General features: G+C 42.6%; 2 long non-coding RNA genes across 3 annotated transcripts in view; one reads left to right on the top strand and one right to left on the bottom strand.

The window, feature by feature from the left end:
* Positions 1 to 17,464, top strand: part of LOC309868619 — a 74,288-nt gene that overhangs the window by 5,712 nt on the left and 51,112 nt on the right. For both annotated transcript variants that reach the window (XR_014313752.1, XR_014313753.1), the window contains exon 2: positions 14,210 to 14,264. This is a non-coding gene — a long non-coding RNA (uncharacterized lncRNA). The remainder of the gene's footprint in view (positions 1 to 14,209; positions 14,265 to 17,464) is intronic.
* Positions 392 to 12,571, bottom strand: LOC309868620. The gene is made up of 3 exons (XR_014313754.1): positions 12,454 to 12,571; positions 4,400 to 4,532; positions 392 to 479 (listed from the first exon to the last, which is right to left on the bottom strand). It is a non-coding gene; the product is annotated as an uncharacterized lncRNA (long non-coding RNA).

Genomic DNA, 17,464 nt, shown 5'->3' with positions numbered 1-17,464 from the left:
CTTTGGAATACAACCCCTAGCTATCCTTTGTGAGAATACTTTAGGTATGATCTACACAGTGATGACTCAAAGAAGGCAGTTTAGGGAAAGTCATTCCTCTTTGCTTTGATAGTCCTTAGTAGATACCCCTGTGTGTCATCTTTCACCTTGTTCTTTTAGTTCTCTGTTGACTCGTCTATCTTGTGTACCAGGCTCTGGACTTCTCTGGCTAGGAATAAGGGCTTACTCATTTTTATGTTCTCAAAGGAGCTTAGTCTACAAAAAGTACTCAACCATGTATATTGGTTAAATGAATTAACAAACATCAGTATTGCAATGACTCATTTCAAACTACATTTTGTTGAAAAACAAAATGTAACTTTAACAAGCATTTGTTGTATACCTACTGTATTTATGGCCCTGCTGCCAATCTGTAACTTGTAGTTAATGATTATGGTGTGTAATTTTATCTGAAGTCGTTGTCACAACATCATCTGTACCTGCAAAGCAAATGAAAATCATGATTATTTGCTGCCTACTTCAAAAGAGGTCAAATGCTCTTGCAGATTAAATGTATGTGATGCAACTTCCTTGCAGTGAGGTGCTCCTTTCTTCCAAAGCCAGCTTCCTTTTTTGAAAGCAGGGAGTGCCCGTGATTTATGCTCTGCTCCCTTCCCCAGTCTATGTGGGACATCAAGTAATGAAGTAGGTCAGTAGCTCTTTGAGGCATTGGCATTTTCTTGATTTCAAAAGAGAAGATTGGGTGGAACTTGAGGGGGGGAGGGCAATCTGTTATTTTTCAGTTATTTAAGAAATCCATCTATTTTTTTAAAATTGTAGCACTAAGGTATTATAATAGATTTTGGAAACATATGTTTGGAGCTAGCATCTTTTGCATTTAAGAAATATACTTAAATGGTATGACAATTCATCAAGAATGGTAGCAGATAGAATAAGACTGAACCTAGAATATTTAATTTGTTCACTAGTCATGTGTTTGCTATCTTCTTCGTAACATTATAAAATGGAGAGGGATAGTTATAAATACTCTGATAGGGAAAGATACTACAAGAAGTAAAAAAATAATCTGAGGGTTTTGAAGGGGCGGGGGGAGGGTGGGAGGTTGGGGGAACCAGTGGTGGGTATCGGAGAGGGCACGGATTGCATAGAGCATTGGGTGTGGTGCAAAAACAATGAATACTGTTACACTGAAAATAAATTAAAAAAAAAAAGTTGATCATAGAAAAAAATTAATAAATTGGACTTCATCAAAATCAAGAAGTTTTGTACTTTTAAGGGAATGAAAAGACAAACCACAGATGGGGGAAATATTTGCAAATCACATACTTAATTTTTAATTAAAAATTTTAAAACTATCTACGTATATATGTATATACTCTCAGAACCTAATTAGAAAACAAACAACTCATTAAAAAATAAGCAAAAGATATGAATAAACACTTCACATAAGATATAAAGAAAAAAAAGAAGTAAAAAAATTGTGTTGGTATAGGGCTTTTTACCTATGATATTAATTTTATGTGTCAGTTTGCCTAGGGTACAAGGTGCCTAGATATTTGATTAAGCATTAGTCTGGGTGTTTCAGTGAGAGTGTTTTTAAAGAGATGAACATTTAAATTGGTGAACTTTGGGGCACCTGGGTGGTTCAGTGGGTTAAAGCCTCTGCTTTGGCTCTAGTCATGGTCCCAGGGTCCTGGGATCGAGCCCCGCATCGGGCTCTCTGCTCAGCGGGGAGCCTGCTTCTCTCTCTCTCTCTGCCTGCCTGTCTGCTTACTTGTGATCTGTCTGTCAAATAAATAAATAAAATCTTAAAAAAAAATAAAGAAAAAAAATGGAGAACTTTGAGTAAAGCAGATTTTGCTCCATAATGTGAGTCGGCCTTATCTAATCAGCTGAAGAACAAAAAGGCTGACCTTCACAAAATAAGAGCAGACAGCCAACTTTACCTATAATACCGGCTTGTCCTGGTTCTATAGCAGACAGCCTTTGGACTCAAACTGGCAGACTGGCTTTGCTGGGTGTCCAGCTTACCAGCCCACCCTGAAAATTTGGACTTGCTAGCCTCCATATATATATAAACATATATACATATATATAAACATATATATATGCCATATATACAGCCAATCAGAAACATATATACATATGTACACATATACATATGTTTATATGTATATATACATATATATGTATACATGTATATATGTTTCTGATTGGCTGTGGTTCCCTGGAGAACCCTGACTGATACATTACTTTAGCTTGTCTGTTTTCAACACTCAAAAGATTGTTATTGGTGAGTTCCAATACACATTACATGAAAAATAGAAAGCCAATAAGAATATAGGAAATAACAGGGAGGAGAATGAGGAGATTTTGTCGATAAGGTGACCTGGAGGTTAGTGTAGTGTAAAAAGGGATCCTAATGTATCCAGAAAGGAAGGATACCTTACAAAAAACAGACAGCACCAACCAAACCTAATGACATTCAGCCGTTTTCTCCCTTTTGTTTCTTTGTTGAGTTTAAAAAATCCCTGGCCGAGACCATCTCCATCATATAAGACTTAATAACTACATTCCTATCTATCCTGCTGTGTAAGTGGTTTAGGAACCCATTTTCAGCTAGTCCAATACACCAACGATCTGTCTGCTTTGTCTTCGCGTCCCCATGTGCTCTGAAACAGGGTGCTCATCACTCCAAGGGAACCCCATAAATATGTGTTAAATAGATGAATGAACAAATGTAGGTTTGACTTTACCCAGCCATCTTCCCTGAAGGAAAATCCTGCAGTCTTGTTATGCTCACAGCAAAGATGGTACTGTTGTCCATTGACATGAGATGAAGGCCAGTTGGAGGGCTTAAAATTAATTAATTGACTCTTAAAATTAATTAATTGCCATTAATTGACTCTTCATGAAGTAACTCATGGGAAGATGGTCAGGATTGGTAAAGGTTTTGAATGATTCTTTTTTTATTTTTTTTAAAGAATTTATTTATTTATTTGACAGACAGAGATCACAAGTAGGCAGAGAGGCAGGCAGAGAGAGAGGGGGAAGCAGGCTCCCCGCCAAGCAGAGAGCCCAACGTGGGGCTCCATCCCAGGACCCTGAGATCATGACCTGAGTGTAAGGCAGAGGCTTTAACCCACTGAGCCACCCAGGCGCCCCTGAACGATTCTTTTGAGAAGTTAGTGTAAAGGATTATCTTCCTGACCTCGGAAGCCTCATCGCATCCATGTTGCACTGATTTTCAGCATGGCTCTGACCCTGGGGAGACCCACTGATGGGGCATGGAGAGGAGAGATGGATGAAGAAGCCGACATAGTAGAGTGAAGGTGTGTTTGCGAAGCGAATTTGTCCTCTCCTAAAGCTGTTCATTACATCACGCTTTTTGGTGTTTTACTCTCACTTTTCGTTTTCTGTTGGTTATACTGCTTCCTCTTGTAGCATGGTCATTTGCTCACAAGTTAAAAAGACAGAGAAAGAGAGAGGAAAAGGAGAGAGAGAGAGAGAGAAAGCATCAGTCACAGAGGAAGCCTATTCTCATCAACTTGACATTTCTCATGCCCTAGAGGAGGAGTTTGCCAAGTATTCTGACAAGGAGTCACATTTAATAGTAATAATTTCCACCTGCTGTCATGCAGTCTCAGTTCTGCATACAGGTGGTGGTTTTATTTTTTTCCATCCAAGAGTCTCTGGGCACCCTAGAGACATTAATTAGGCCCTGGACCTCTTTGAAGTTGATCTTATACCCATACACGCATGATGAAATGCAGAAGAGGAGAGGTTAATTGAGTAAGACCAAGACCACACAGAAATTCCATGAAACAGCCAGGAAGGCCATGGCTTCCCGGTCTGGGGCAAAAACAAGGAAACACCGAGAAAAGATGCCTGCTTGCCAGGGGCTTTCAGTTCACCTGAAATTTCCATCGCCCATAAAAAGTCAGCTACCCTCTTCCCTCCTTCCCTCAACATCCTACACAAAGGAAGCCTCAAAAAACTACAGAGTAATTACCATCCATTTCAGGGTGTGTTACCCTGAAGCTTACAGAGCCCAAAGTTTCTCTGGGAATGTTTGTAATGGGGGAACCTGACTCTGTCCTCTGTGTTCAGGTCCTTCCTTGTTCAGATTGCTGTTTCTCCTTCTTTCCTTCCCCCCCACCCCGCTCCCTTTTTGAGTGGTGATCTTCCAGTTACCTTCCCATGATGAAATCCAGGTAGGAGAATATAAAGTTTACTAAAATTACTCAAGGCAAAGGTTTCACTTTCCTCCCACTGAAATTGTGCAGAGATTAGTCACTCCGAGGAAGCAAAAACAGTAGGTCTCTGGGTGAAGAAAAGGAAGAACCGGAGGGTTGAGTCAATGAACATGGGGGAAGAGACTTTCAATAAAAGTAAATACCTTTTGTATCTTCGAGTTTCTATCACACTCTGCAGCTGTGTCTCTTCTCTCCAAACCATCCTGGCAGGGTCACTGAGGAAGGGTCTTGGGAAGGAGCCCCATACCTTGGCCTGCTGGCCCCCCCATGCAGCTCCTGATGGGAGAAAGGATTTTTTTGTTTTTGGACCCTTAACCAGAAAGCAAGCAAGTGAGGCTGCTTCCAGGATGCCCCAGACAGGGAGGGTTGCCCACGAAAGACAGGAACCTCGACGAGCATTTGTTGGAAGAGTCGCCATTCAAAGCCACAGTTTTGGGCACACTCACAAGGGAGTGGTATGGTTCTGAAGGCAGGGGAGCGTCAGACTCTAGGTCGTTCTGGGACCGTGGCAGGGGAGGGCAGATGGAGCCCCATGGTGGGGCAATGAAAAAATCCAAGCAGAAGCAAATCCCTTTTAGAGCGAGGGAAGGTTTCCATGAATAAATAGCACGAAGGAGAAATGGAAGAAAGCAGACCAGACTGAGCACAAAGACACAAAAGAACTAATTCTTTTTTTAATGGAGCCGGAGCAAAAAAACGTGCCATCCACAGATGAAAAGCTCTCCTTCTCAGAGAAAAGCCCTCAGTGATCCAGGTACCAGCTTTCCTGGCAAGGGCACAGCTAATATTTATTTGAAGACTGATGTTGAGGAGAGCAGACAACAGAGACCCTAAAATACACCACGTCTCGAGCTGGTGGATCGTGTGGCGCTCCTCGGCCCCACGCCGCCCCATCCCTCCTCCTGGGAGTTGGGAGCTGCCCCCAGCCTCCCGGGTGCCCCATGCCTTGCATCCTTCTGTGCACACAAAGAAAGGCAAGAGCTGCCGCCCGCAGCCACACAGCTGCTTTAGGGAGGACAGAATGCCATTTTGGCTGGAGCCGGGGGAAGTTGCTGCCAATTTCCTCAAAGTTTGCCCTCTCTTTCAAAATTCAGAATAACAGCACACAAACAATCTCAGGTCCTCCTGGCTGCGTTCCCTTTCTGGAGTAATTAGTTGAAATGCACATTATGTTCTCACCTCAGCCCGAGTTTCCATGGTGTTGCTGCTGCTTCCCTGGAGCAGAACCTGCCATGGGCTTCTTGCAAGGGACTGGGGGCCTTGTTCCCTCGGGTGGGCGATGGGCATTCTCAGGAAGCTTGTGGAGAAGGGGAATGGTCATTGGTTTCCAGCTGGGATCTGTCAAAGGCTTGGACCTGGCCAGCTTTTCTCTGGACGTGCTCCTAGTCCCCTGGGTTATAAAATAAGAGAGATGGCTGGTTGGGGGTAGGTAAGGAGAGAGGGCAGGGGATTGTGAGTCTGAAAAGTCCCACAGAGGGATTTGGAGTTAATCGAATAAAGAGTAGGAAGCTATCAGGGTTTTGAAACAGTAAGAAGATGTGGGGAAGCGAAATTAGGTTGCGGGGGATGGGGAGGTCCATAAGCTGGGACCCCAGGGACAAGGTGGCCAACTATATGGCATTCCAGGTACGTGGTCACGAGGGCTGGATTTTGGCTCTGGGTCTGGCCATGGAAGAGGAAGAGGAGTTAGCCGAGTTTGGTCCAGCGGTAGCGTATTCTCAAAGTTTGGTCCCTTGGCCCTACCCCAGGCTGCTGAGTCAGAAACTCTAGGGTGGGGCCCAGCCATTTGTGTTTTAACAAGCCTTCCTGATGGTTCCAATGCAAGCTAAAGTTTGAGAATCACTGCTGTGCAGGCTGGGCAAATCATAAACACGGGGGTTGGGAGAGCTTGGGCTCTTCTCATTCTGAATATTGGTTTAATGGCATTAAATAAAACATCTCTCAATCTTCAGGGATTTCTCTCTCTTTTTCTCTCTCTCTTTTTAGAGAGGCAGAGATAGAAGGGAAGGGCAGAGAGAAAGGAGGAGAGAGCATCTTAAGCGGGCACGGGGCTCAGTCTCACAACCCTGAGATCATGACCTGAGCCGAAATCAAGAGTTAGACACTTAAATGACTGAGCCACCCAGATGCCCCAGGGATCTGAATCAGTAGTGCATCAGCCAGGAGTTGTTTTTGGCTACATATAAAAGAAAGCCCCAAATAACTGTGGGTTAAACACAAAAGGCATTACTCTTTCACATAAAAGGAGCCTGGAGTTAGGTCACCCAGGGCTGGGATGACCACTCTCCAGAGTCATGTGGACACAGGGCCATCTCTCTTTTGCTCTCCTGTCCTCAGTACTAGTGTATGAGTTTCTGGTAGCTGCTATAACAAATGACTGCCAACCCAGGAGCTTAAAACAGCACAGATTTATTGACCTTGCAGTTCTGGAGGTCAAGATTTCAAAATCTTCCTGGACTATGAGCAGGTGGTCGGCGTTCCTTTGGGATGCACTAAAGGGAATTCTGTTTCCTTGCCTTTTGCAAGGAAAGGCTGCTTGCATTCCTTGGCTCATGGTCCCCTGCTCTATCCATCAAAGCCAGCAGCATCATCCTTACTCAGCCATCTCTCAGCTTTTCTTCTGTTTCCCACGTCTCCTATTAAGGATTCTTGTGATTACTTGGGACTGGCCTGGGTAATTCATGATAATCTCTCTACTTGGAGGTCAGTTGATCAGTAATGTTTATCCCATTTATCTGCAACCCTGATTCCCCTTTGCCATGACACATCACTTATTTATAGTTCCAAGGATTTAGACATAGACAGCTTTGTTGAAGGCATTATTTTGCCTTTCATCCTTGAGTTCTGCTCATGGTCCTAAATCACTACTATAGTTTCTACTGCTGGGTCAAATTTCCAGGCAAAAGGAAAGAGGAAGCAGTGGGAAGGATAGAAGAGATGCTTGCCAACTGACCTAGCTCCTGCAGAACTTCACTGCCAGCTTCTTCTTAGCCAGAACTTAGTCATATGGCCACACCTACCTTCAAGGTAGGCTGGAAACGTGGTCTTGTTTTCCTAGTGGCAAAGTGCCCCACTAAAATTAAGATTCTGTTTCTATGGAAGAAGGGGGAATAGCTACTGAGTAGGTAACTAGCAGCTTCTAAGATATAGAAGCAGAGGGAGGGAGGGTCTTGATTTTATCCTAAGTTTCTTCCTCCTCTCATGATTACAGGACCCTACAGAACTAAGGAATGACAGTTTTTTTAAAAAAGACTTTTTTATTATTTATTTATTTATTTATTTGAGAGAGTGAGAGAGAAAGAGAGGGCGTGCACAATTGGAGGGAGGGACAGAGGGGCAGGGAGAGGGAGAAGCAGACTCCTTGTCAAGCTCAGAGCCCAGTGAGGGACCCAATCTCAGGACCCTGAGATCATGACTTGAGTCGAAGGCAGATGCTTCACTGACTGAGCCACCCAGGCACCCCAGGAATGACCTTTTTAAGTTGAGAAATGAGACACTACAGTAGAAGAGAAAAGGACGTTCTTCTTCGACATCTTTTTCTTTTTTTCAGGGACAATTGCATTTATTTATATATTATCGGGCATCTTTAAGGAATCAGACACATTACATACATTTGTCCTTACACATGTGCCATGCAAAAAGGAATTTTATGGAGTCTCATTCCTCTTTTAGCCCTGCAGAAAAATGTTTTCTTTGTTGAGCAAGTAAATTGCCATTTTTGATTGCAACTAAAGATGGGGACCGGAGATTTACCCTAGGGAATGTGTCACCTTTCCTTTCCAGAGGTATAGCTGCTGCTTTTGAAACAGTGCTCTACTCTCCCGACCAGATCACGTTCAGGTGACTCATATGATACCTTTCAACAACCATCTTCTTAAGGATAGAGACCCTGTCTTGTTCAACAGTGTTCAGGATAGGCCTATGTGTAGGGAACAAACAGGTTTGCAATGCTTTTCTTTAAGAAAATGAATAAACAAGTGTTATATGACAATCTATTGATTGATTACCTTTATGTGCTTTTGGTTTTGAGCAAGCTATTCTATGAGCCTCGTTTAAACATTTTAAAGAATTCTCTGCTGATTTGGTGAGTAATCCACAGGATTTGTCTTCAGACTCTCGATTTTAGAAGATATTTACACTGTCAGTATATTTCTCATCTGGGCCATGAAACTACTCACTACTTTCCTTATGGTTTAGTTAAGAGTATGGAATGAAGTCTAGCAGGCAAGAGGGACCCAGGCAGCGGCCGGCAATGATCTTGCTTGCCATTTCTTTCTTGAAATGGGGCCTTCTTGCCTGATGTGACTGCTCCTGGAGCCGGGGGGGCTGTTAGTAGAGAAGCGGTTGTGCTTTATGATGGGAACGTATGGACGACAGGGAAGGAAAGCCTTCCACAGGAATGGTCTAATATAAACAACAATAACCATAATAATAATCTGGGCTTTTATGGGAGCTTTCATCGAGGAACCAAAAACACATTACGAGCATTAACTCATTAATCTTCACAGCGCCCCTGTGAGGGAGAATTAAGTGTAAGTAATCATAATTATTACTGTCATTATCCTTCAAACAATTCCCAGATGTGCTGTGGCTGAACAGGCGTACTTCGGGCATTTTTTTTTTTTTTTTAATAGAGACCTTAGACTTGGCAGGAATTCATCTCTCTCTCTCTCTCTCTCTTTCTCCCCCCCCCCCATTCTTCTCTCTCTCTTTTTCTCACTCACTCTGACTTACCAAATAAATACAGAATTTTTAAATTGGTGGGACCCCTGGAAGAAATGGCTGGAAAATAATTTCCAGTCCATGGCAGTCCCCTTGGCTTGCCAATGGCCCATTGGAAACTTCTAGGGTTGCAGAGGATCCAGAGCTGATCCCAGATTTCATTTCTGAACTCTGTCTGATGTTTATGACTTCAGCCTTATCTCGTCAGGTAAAGGCTTGAGAAGTTTCATTTTACATGTCGCGTCCTGTTTCCTCTTAACCATTTAAATGAGGATGGTATCCCGAGCACCAAGCAGGAGCAGCTTCAGCTCAGTTGGCAGCATGTGACCGCAGGCCCCGTGTCTGCCCCACAGGTGCAGTCCTACCTGTGCACCCAGGCAACCGCTCAGTTCCTGGGGAAACAACTCACCCCGGTGTTCCAAGATAATTGTAAAGGACGAAGGAGACTTCAGAGAAAGAGCACGCGATTACTTTCAGGATGAAAAAACGGATGAACCCGCTGATGAGAAATAACAAATGCCAAGAGGCAAAGAGGCAAAGATGTTTCGTAGCTTCTGTTTATTTTCAAATCGTGCGTTGGCTTTGTGATTACATAAGTAGCGCGCATGACAGAAGAGTTGGAAAATGACAGAAAGGCTGAAGAAAAGTGTCCGGTAGTGAGAGTTAAGTATTGTAACATTTGGGTGTATTTCCTTAGATTCTTTTGATGTCGATGTGAAAGTGGGAAGACACTGATGTCTGGCCTTGTTCTTTGGTCTCTGGGATTGGATAAAATGTGGAATGTGTTTGTAGAAATTTGGGTACTCGGTTATGGAACCTGGAAGACGCCATGTTTAGTGCCGGGAGGGCTGAAGTCGATGGACATAGGCCACAGTGGTGATACAGTCCAAGCCTGTACGTGGTATGCAGCTGGCAATGTCTACCTGGGCAGTCTTCTCCTGCTCCCCCAGGGGCTCACGAAGCTCCCACACTTCCCCTTTTCCTTTTGTTCCTTGAATAACTCAAGCTTGTTCCCAACCACCAGGATTTGGAGTTTTCCATGCCTACTTTCTGGAATATTCTTCCTCCAGGTCCTTTATGGCTTTGTGGTCACATGGTTGACTTCTTCCCATTACTCATTGTTGACTTATATATCAGTTCTTCAGATAAGTCTCCCCTGCACATGGCATCTAAAGTATGGCTCTTCTCTTCTCTGGTCACTCTCTATGGCATTACCCACTTTGATTTTCTTCTCTGAATGTGTAATATTCTTTATTTTTTATGATTACTATTTTCCCTTATATAGTTTTTATTGTCAGCCTCTTTCTACTTGCAAGCTCCATGAGGATGGGGATCTTGACTATGTTGCTATTCTCTCTAGCCTTTGGGTCTAGAACAGTGTCTGACACACAGCGGGTACTTAATAAAAACTATTGCATTTGCAAAAGGAGAAGTCTTGAGAAGACGTGGGAGAGATGTCTAAAGAGATCTCTGAAGGTAGAGGTGAACATTTGCATCAGAATACAAAAACTACATGGCAGGAAAAGAAAGGAAGATGTAAAAGACCTAGTTAGCAGTTGCTAAAAACAGCCTCAAAAGGGAGAGACTAGGTCCCATTTTAATGGAGAAAAATAAAAGTAATGAAGGTCCAATATATTTGTAGGAGTTTGTAGGGGAAGCTAAAAGAAAGAGATGAAGTGTTGGAAACAAATGTACCTTGGAGCTTTCACTCTAATTCAATTTAGGAAATGCTGACAGTTTAGGAAACATGTATGTTGGGCAGCTGGGAATAGGAACAGAACAACAGCAAAATACCGATGAGCATGGGAGAAAAAAGAGGTGAAATTACTGAGCAGCCTTGATGGGGACGAAATGACGCAGTTAGTGCTTTAGATGTCTAGAACTTTGAGGGAGATAAGGAGCAGTGAAGAGAAGGATTTGGGTGAGGAGAAAAGTAAGGGAGGGGTGAGAACTATTGCCTTAAAAAGCCAGTTTTCCCTTTGAAGATAGTGACAAGATCTCGGGTAAAGATGGAGAAGAAGAAAGATGGATAAGGACGATATGAAAGGTCTCAAGCAGAAAGAGTCGTCTTGGGCTGTAGGCGTAGGATTCCATCAGAGAGATTATTTAGCAAGGAGAAAGGCAGAATTAAAGAGAGAAGTTCATGGAGGTTAGTAATTATAGGACAAACTGGAGGAGATAAATATCTTCTCCGTATATTACATCATTGTAAAATCTCAATAATTTAAAATATAATTAACCCTTAATAACGCCTTAGATTTAATAATAGAGTTATTGCATGGGAATTGTCTACAAATCATTATACATCCATTTGTTTAGGTTTACCGTCCAGGTAATAAAGGCTAGGCAGTGTGGTATGGAGTCTAGAGTGTGCCTGTTAAGTGTCTCATGCAATGTAATTGATTGTAAAATCCACTTTGAATCACACCAAATAAAGAACATTATACAACAAATTAATTAATATGAAAGTTTCCCTTTGAGTTGTCATTTCTTTTTTTTTTTTTAAAGATTTTATTTATTTATTTGACAGACAGAGATCACAAGTAGGCAGAGAGGCAGGCAGAGAGGGAGAAAGAGAGAGAGAGAGGGAAGCAGGCTCCCTGCTGAGCAGAGAGCCCGATACGGGGCTCGATCCCAGGACCCTGAGATCATGACCTGAGCTGAAGGCAGCGGCTTAACCCACTGAGCCACCCAGGTGCCCCTGAGTTGTCATTTCTTGATTTTTCTCCTTCTTCTCTCCAAATGTCCAGTAGGGGAAAGCTGAAGTTTCACTACTTCAGGAATTATAAAATGGGATCTGTTGTAGTCATCCTGTTCTGTCTCCGGAACCCAGAATACTGGGTTACAATTTATCCAGAGGACAAAAAAATGTTCACCCTAAGGGGAGACGCTCATTTTCTTGGCATCTAGATTTTGGGGGGACTCGACAAGGGCTTCCCAGTTATCAAAGTAATGCCCCTTCCCAAATATATTTTTGACCCAATACCGGCGAACATGAAGGTATATTTAGGTGACAATACCAGCAGATCTATACTCTTCTTCTCTGCTGCCATTGTTTGATTGATTGATTGATTCTAGAGAGAAAGTGAGCAGGAGGAGGATCAGACGGAGAGAGACAAGCCGAGTCCGCGCTGAGCCTGGAACCAGATGTGGAGATGGATCCCACAACCCTGAGATCATGCCCTGAGCTGAAATCAAGAGTCAGAAGCTTAACCGACTGAGCCACCCTGGTGCCCCCTCCCCCCCAGTTATTGTATTTTTTAAAATTGCACAGCTTTGCCTCCACTTATGATGGGTTAAAATATTTCTATATTCACTGCACAAACAAAATGGCCAAGCAGAGAGAACGTTAAAGACTGGGAAAGAAGGAAGTGCATGTTTAAGTGATGGTGTGCTAATTATTTTGTCTTCAGAAGACTTTGGTATGTTATTGCAAGCATGGAAGTCAGAACTGAAGCAAATAATCTCAACTTACCTAGGACCTGGATAGAAGGGCAGAAATCACATTCTTACTTCGTATATCAGGGAAATTCTGGAACAAAGTAGATCTTAGCATGTGCAGCTCACATAAGAATACGAGCCCCACTGGTCAAATGACTCCATGCGTATTCAGTCTTAAATTCCCAAAGCCTGGTGCCTTGGTATATGGTGGGTGTTCTATAATGACTTCACAAATAAATGAATACATAACAACAGCCTTACAATTTTGCTTTGTGACCCATAGAAGCAAAGTGTAATAATCTGGTTGAGATGTATTTTTTTTTTTTTAAGATTTTATTTATTTACTTGAGAGAGAGAGAGCACAGAGGGAGAGGGAGAAGCGGACTCCCCACTGAGTTGGAAGCCTGACGCAGGACTTGATCCCAGGACATTGGGACCCCGATATGAGCCAAAGGCAGGGACTTAACCAACTGAGCCTCCCAGGCCCCCAGGTCAGGTTGAGGCACATTCTTGTCACCAACATATATGTATTGAACACAAGTTTGGGTGGATGTGTCTTTCTCTGTCTCTCTTAATTACATATGCACAAACACATCACGATACGCCACCACCAAAAACTGAAACAACTAAACCCAGCAACACAACATTCCCTCCTACCTCTTGTAGTCATCCCAGTACTCACTCCTGTTCTAGATTACTTTCCCATTTCTCCTTTTTTCCAGCCCCCAGTTCTCTTCCCAGCCCCCACCCTCGCTCTCGTGATGGCTGTGTTCACTCCTGGGAACAGGGGATGTTCACAGACGGTCACCTCCTCATCACCCCCCTGGATCCTCAATCCTGTGCTTTCCTTTCATGGTTGCTAGTGGTTTCAACAGGAGGCCTGGATCCCATGGGACCTCAGGAGGTCCACGAGGTGAGAATTATTTTCATAAAAGTCTTCAAACATTTTCACCTCTCATGCAGAGTGGAGGCTCCCGGAAGCTATACAGTGTGTGATGGCGTCATCACTCCAGTGGCTAAAGCAACATGAGCTTGTGCACTTTTGTGTTCTAATCATTCCTCACTTCAGATTTCTAATAGAGGAGTGTCGATAAGTGTAGCCCATACACTGGGATCCCCAAGAATGGTTAGGAGTGTAAAGGGGTCCCGAGACCAGAAAGCTTGAGAATTGTTGCTCTAGAGGAACTAATTACCTTTGCTTTTGTCTAACCAGACCCACTGTGTCCCTTTCTTTGCTTCTGCCTTTCTGTAATGGCTGCTCTTATCAAGATGCCCCATGACCTCCATGCCTGCCCCTCAGGCCTTCCCACTCCCCAGAAGACTTCACTCTGTCACTTAGCTTTCAGAACACCACATTGGTTTCCCTTCTGTCTCATTATTGCTCCTTCCTGCTCTCCTTGGATGGCTTCCCTTCTTCACCCCAAAATTTCAACTGTGGTGTGTCCCAGAGATCATTCCTTAGTCCCCTTTCTTCTGTCTCGACACTCCCTTCACATGAATCCCATACAGTCCCATGGTTTTAAATATGATGTAAATGCTGATGACACCCATATCTATATGTTCCACACAGACCTCTCTTCTGAACTTTAGATTCAAGTTCAACTACCAATTTGACTTCTGCCTGTGGATGTGTGTAGAGATATATCAAGTGTAGCATTTCTTTAATTAAACTTCTAGTCATTTCCCTAACCCCCACCCAAACTGAATCTTCTCAACACAAAAAGCTGCTGATCCTTTCCATTGCTCAAGTCAAAAATGCGTATTCATTCTTGGCTCTCCTCTCTCTTCAGACTCAACGGTTGGTATGTGAGATCATCCTGCCATGAAAACATATTCGGAATCCAGGTACTTCTCACTCCCCCAGTGTAACATCCTGGTGCAAGTCCTTTCTACTTCTTGCTTGGTTTACTGTAATAGTCTTCTAAGTGGTCTTCCTGCTTCAAGTTTCGCTCCCTAGAGTCTACTCTCCAACACAGTAATTAAATGACCTTTGCAACGTTATCATCTAGGTCATGTCATTTTCTGTTCCACAGCTCCCCATTTCACTCAGAGTGGAATGTAGAAATCCCAGTGGTGTTCTTTAAGACTCCACAAGATCCACCCCAACCCTCCTTACCAGCTTGGCTTCATCTCCTCCTCAGTGTCTCACACTCTGCTATAGCCAATCAAGTGTTCCTGGGATTCTTCAAACATGCCAGGCATGTTTCTATCTCTGGGCCTTTGCACTAGCTGTTCTGTTTGCTTAGGACATTTAAAACATTCTCCCTTAGGTATCTACATGGTCAACTTTAACACCTCCATATTATGTCATCTTCTCAATGAGGTCCGTCCTGAATCCCCTGTTTAAACTTCCAACTCTCTTTCCCCAACACACACATCCTCTGACTGTCTCAATCCCCTGAACTCCAGAGCACTCGTCATCTTCTAAAACACCATATTCTTTTTTTTTCTAAATATTTTATTTATTTATTTGACAGAGATCACAAGTAGGCAGAGAGGCAGGCAGAGAGAGAGAGGAGGAAGCAGGCTCCCTGCTGAGCAAGGAGCCCGATGCGGGACTCCATCCCAGGACCCTGGGATCATGACCTGAGCCGAAGGCAGAGGCTTTAACCCACTGAACCACCCAGGCACCCCCATATTCTTATTTATTTACCAGTTTTATCATTTGTCACTAGAATATACATTCTTTGAAGACACATATTTTTGTATCTGTAGTTGGGTGCTCTATCCCATTTGCCTAGAATGGTCCCTGACACCTACTAAGTACTTAGTAAATATTTTTTTGAACAAATGGGTGATAAACCATCTCTTGAGGGTAAATAAACAAATTCATTTATGAAACTGTGTGAATGTTGAGAATGGTTAATTTTTTCTTGAACTATGGGCAAGTGAGAAACACAATGGGCACTTAAGGTCAATGAAGACACGTGTAAACTTACCTTGAGAGGATAAGCATAAAATGTTCAAACTGATAGGATTATCTCCACATGGCTGAATCTTTCCTTTTAAGATGAAAATAAAAATAGACAACTTAATAATGTGAGAATGCATGGGTGTAGACCAATAATGAAATGAATATTTTGGCTTGTTGACCATGACTTTAGAGCAGGACCGGGACTTTGTACAACAAACTCCTCCTCCTCCTCCCCCTCCTCTTCCTCCTTCCCCTCCTCTTCCTCCTCCCCCTCCTCCTCCTCCTCCTCCTTCTCTTTAAGATTTTATTTATTTATTTGACAGACAGAGATCACAAGTAGGCAGAGAGGCAGGCAGAGAGAGGAGGAACAGGCTCCCTGCTGAGCAGAGAGCCTGATGTGGGACTCAATCCCAGGACCCTGGGATCATGACCTGAGCCGAAGGCAGAGGCTTTAACCCACTGAGGCACCCAGGTGCCCCTACAACCTGCTTCTTAATGTTCTGCTGGCTCTTCTATTTCCTGTCCTCAAACCATTTGATCTAAAAAAGACTAGATTCATGGACACAAAGAGTAGACTGTTGGTTGCCAGGGATGGGAGAAGTGGGGGAAATAAGTATATCTTTTTCAAAGGGTACAAATTTGTAGTTGGAAGATGAATAAACTCTGGAGACCCAATGTTCAGCATGGTGACTACAGTTAACAATGTAACATATACTGGAAAGTTGTTAAGAGAGAGATCTTTAATGTTCCTACTACACACACACAAATGGTAATTATGTGAGGTAATCGTAGTGTTAGTTTACCCTATTGTCATGATCTTTTCAGAATAAATATATGTATCAAATCATCATGTTGGAACCTTATATGTACACAATGGCATATGTCAAGTATCTCTCAATAAAAGCAGAAACAAAGAGAAAATATTGCACTTGAGAAAATATGAGAATCTGTGTTTTGATTTTTAATGCTTGGGAGAAATGATTAGCCTTTAGTAATTAGCCTTAAAGTAAAGCTATTTTTAAAGAAGCCAGGTATTTTAGAAAATTGAAAAGGCCTCCTTCTATATAAAAGGAAACGTTTGACACAATTTCACCAAATATGAAGTCTGTACTAAAAACGATAAATAAAAAAGATTTATTTATTTGTTTGAGACAGAAAGAGAGAGAAATATGTGAGTTTTTGGAGGGGGCGAAGGAGAGGGAGAGAAGCCCAAGCAGACTCCCAGTTAAGTGCAGAGCCCCTTGAGGGGCTCAATCTTACAACCCTGAAATCATGACCTGAGGCCAAACCAAGAGTCGGCTACTCAGCGGACAGAGCCACCCAGGCATCCCAAAGTCTGCACTTTTAGGTTAGTTTGACAGTGTTATTTGACATTTTTATTAATCTGGAATAACCTTTATGTTCAATAGTTTACTAAATCATTAGTGTGGATTATATTTGTCAAAAAGAATTTTAGGTGCCACACTCTTACTGAATCTTTTCCTTCAGGGCACTTGGATACATAGTAAATTCAATGAGTGAGACTAAGAAGTTTATATAGTAATTCTTACTGTGATTTAAGATCTGGTGAGGCACCTTCCCTTGGGTTCCCCATTGATACTTGTCCCTGGGATGCAGGTGGTGATTTGGAAGCTTACATATCACCAATTTTGTCTGTCCATCAGCTAGACTTTATCCCTGTTGAATTGCACAAGGTAGTTTTATGCCAGAAAACCACTGACTTCCTTATTTATTGAGGCATGCCCATTGACTTTCAAACCCGTGAAAGTTTCATTGAATCTCTTCTTCAATGTCACTTACCAGTTTCTACCTGCTGGTGAGTTTATGTAAAACAAATCTGTTCTTTGAGCCAAATACGAACAGAAAATAAAAACTAGAAAAATGTCATGGCAGGGTAGATGTCATCTTTTTTGCTGAGTGGTTTAAAAAAAAGTATTTATTACTTTTAAATAAAGTCATACATTGAGAAAACCATAAAGCTAATTATATGATCTGTGCACTAACCCTCTTCAGGCAACTGAGTGCAACTAATTGTGGTCATGTGGTCAACTTGGTGTTGTTCTCACCAAAGATTTGCTGTGTGAAAATCTATTTTAAAACCCTGGTTGGCATCATCACTTGCTCACCACTA

Source organism: Mustela nivalis (genome assembly GCF_964662115.1).
Source record: "Mustela nivalis genome assembly, chromosome: 7".
Taxonomy (NCBI): Eukaryota; Metazoa; Chordata; class Mammalia; order Carnivora; family Mustelidae; genus Mustela; species Mustela nivalis.
This window is presented reverse-complemented; position numbering and strand designations above follow the sequence as displayed.